This window comes from Anomaloglossus baeobatrachus, chromosome 4, assembly GCF_048569485.1.
Source record: "Anomaloglossus baeobatrachus isolate aAnoBae1 chromosome 4, aAnoBae1.hap1, whole genome shotgun sequence".
NCBI lineage: Eukaryota > Metazoa > Chordata > Amphibia > Anura > Aromobatidae > Anomaloglossus > Anomaloglossus baeobatrachus.
This window is the reverse complement of record NC_134356.1, coordinates 678,616,483-678,619,465: the sequence shown is the minus strand read 5'-3', so window position 1 is coordinate 678,619,465 and position 2,983 is coordinate 678,616,483. Positions and strand designations below refer to the sequence as shown.

The following is a 2,983-nucleotide window of genomic DNA, read 5'->3' as shown; positions in this document are numbered from 1 at the left end:
CGTTAATGAAAAATTGTGTTTTCACTGTATTAGTGGGTTTCCCCTAGAGGCCGGGTGGGACGGCTGTCCCCATAGAAACAGTGCAGGAGAGAGGAGGAGCCGGCAGCTTAGGGGAGGGGGAGAGAGTGCTGTAAGGGAAAAAGTTTGAGTTTGAGTTAGTTGATTCCGGGACGGGGGAGCAAGAGCAACGGGGGCAGAGTGTGGGAGCTATGGTGGCAGCTAGCAAAAGGAAAGGAGAAAGAAAGCATCCTAGTCGGTGAAGCAGAGTTGTGTGGGTCAAATCTGTGGTAGCCGGAGCGGGAGCCCGGGTGAAGAAGACTAGAAGTAGCCGGGCAAGGTCCCCTGAGAAGAGAGGACAGGAGCAGTGTTTTCCCGGCAGGAATTGTGATTGCTTGTTACAAGATTCGTGCATTGAGCCTGTTGTGAAACTATGTGCAATAAAATGTCGTTTGGTTCAACTGATCTCCGCCTGCAGAATCTTCCTGCGTCTGTCAACGTGCTTCCTTCATCCACACTCTGCCCCACAAAACAATCCCCTGTCCCAATAGTGACGGCTGAGCCGGGGGTTAGCCTGATACAAAAAGGGGCCACGACTACAACCCCCGAGGCACCCCCGGCACCCTGTTACATACAGACTATAATAGCCTCATTATATAGCAGCATCGTATTGTGGGGAAGTCGGTTAGGCTACCCAAAAATCATCTACACAGGGTTTTAAGGTTTACTCTTTCAATCTCTGTGGTTAAGCTGTGAGCTCTGAAGTCCTCTCACTACTAAAATTTACCACTAGATCTCTGCTTCATTCCCTGCATCTGCATTTATGGAATTATGGTAAAGTAGTTCCCCAGCTGCACCCAATGTTATGTCAACCTTTTCTGGCTTTTACAATATGCTAAAATGTGCAAGATGCGAGTATTCCATTTTAGATGATTTGCATCCCAAGATTGGACTTGAATTCATTTTGCATTGAGTTGATTCGCTCCTCACACAAAGTGGTGTCTGCAAAAAAAAAAATCTGTACAATTTATCCTGGATTATATAATACAAAGCAAATTCTAGTATAATAAATTGTATTACTCAAAGCCGCATGTTAATTTGGTATTGTTAGTATATAGTGTATAACAATTATTCTGGTGGTATCTAAATTCATAAGGAAAACTAATTATCCAAATACTAGAGTAATAAAAACTTTACTTTGTAACTCTTTAAATCTTTATGCATCCTCATTTTTTGAACTTTCACATTAAGTCTTGGTTCTACAAACTGCAACATATTACAGTTGAAAAGTTAAGAACTGGGAATCCTACATTCACTATTACTAGAAAGAACTCACTTGACTTTGCGCAGTTTGTTGTGTTAAATAAGTGAATTGCGGTGAAAGTAAGTAAAATATCTTACAAATGGTCTTAATCTTCTTGTGCTTATATTTAAGAACTATTTTATAAAATCTACTTTTTCAAATTTAAAAAATACAATCTTGCATTGGCCGGGAATCGAACCCGGGCCTCCCGCGTGGCAGGCGAGAATTCTACCACTGAACCACCAATGCTTGGATGCTCTGAATGCTTGAAATTTTTCTTTTAAGGAAACAAAGTACAAAAAAAAACTATAGCCGAAAGAAATGCGTATACTGTAAACTGTATACACTGGAGATCAAAATTAGAGCACAAAACGCAATTTCCTAAATGTTGCGGTCATTCTGTTTCTATGTGATTATATAATAATATGAGGAATCTCGCAGGATTTTAAGCTCATTTCATAAATTGAATTTATTGTAAAGCAGATAATGAGATGAATGAAAAAGAACATGGATCAAAATTAGAGAACACTTCCAGATCCCTGCCAGTTATTGGTGTTAATCAGGCACCTGGTGCTAATCTCCTTAATTGTCTTTCAAACCCTATGTAATTGGCAGCCTAACATTCCACTTTGCACTGATTTTGCAAAAATGGTGTGCCATTCCAAAAATCCTGAAACCCTCCAGCAGCAGGTTGTCTAGATGAAGACCAAATGAGTGACCCTATCAGCCATAACAAAAAAGTTTGTCTTTACAGGTCTGTGATTATGAGAATATTGCATCTTTACAACATCACAAACTCTTTAAAGTCCCCAAAGAAGGCTGGTTACCCTCAAAAGACAAATGCAACAGAGGACAGGATAATGTGGAGAATCTCCATGGGTAATCGTTTCCACGTTGCGGCTGGAATTGCTTGCCAGTTCAGCACTGAACAGGGTAATGATCTGTCTTATCATACAGTGTCACAATGTTTAAAAGCATTTGGACTGAAAGCCAACTCTGCAGTGACCAAACCTCTTATTAGCAGAAAGAATCACAAGGCTAGACTCACCTTTGGTGGAGAGCATGTTGTGAGGATAGAGGAGAAGTGTCCACAGTTCGTTTTAGTGATGAAAGCAAGTTTAATTAGTTGGGTCTGATGGGAAACATTATGTTTGTCGACAAACTGGGGAAAGACTGAACCCAAAGTGTGTTAAAAAGTCAATGAAAGATGGTGGAGGAAGTGTCATGGTTTAGGGAGTGTTTTCTACAGCAGAAGTTGGACCACTCATACATGGCACAGGTAATGCAAGTGTGGATCAGAACCTTCTTCAACAACACGCGAATCCTTACTTGTGTTCATCACTCAATCAGCAGCAATTTTCATGCAGGACAATGCCCCCTGTCACACAGAGAAATGGAGAAACTAAATCCTGAAACAATGAAATGGCCACAGCCGAGTCCTGATCTAAACCTAATAGAAAATGTTTACAAAATCCTTGGTGACAAAGTTATGGCCAAGAAACTAAAACAGTCAAAGACAGTGGAAGAGACTGGAAGAAGAGTGGACCAAAATCCCACCAGAGCAGTGTGAGAGACTAGTGATGTCCTGTCGACGAGACTGGAAGAAGAGTGGACCAAAATCCCACCAGAGCAGTGTGAGGGACTAGTGATGTCCTGTGGGAGAGACTGGAAGAAGAGTGGACC

At 41.4% G+C, this 2,983-nt stretch overlaps 1 non-coding gene across 1 annotated transcript; it reads right to left on the bottom strand.

Annotated features, from left to right (window-relative positions):
• Nucleotides 1-1,478: 1,478 nt before the first annotated feature.
• On the bottom strand, nt 1,479-1,549 carry TRNAG-GCC (transfer RNA glycine (anticodon GCC)). The gene has a single exon. It is a non-coding gene; the product is annotated as a tRNA-Gly (tRNA).
• Nucleotides 1,550-2,983: the final 1,434 nt, after the last annotated feature.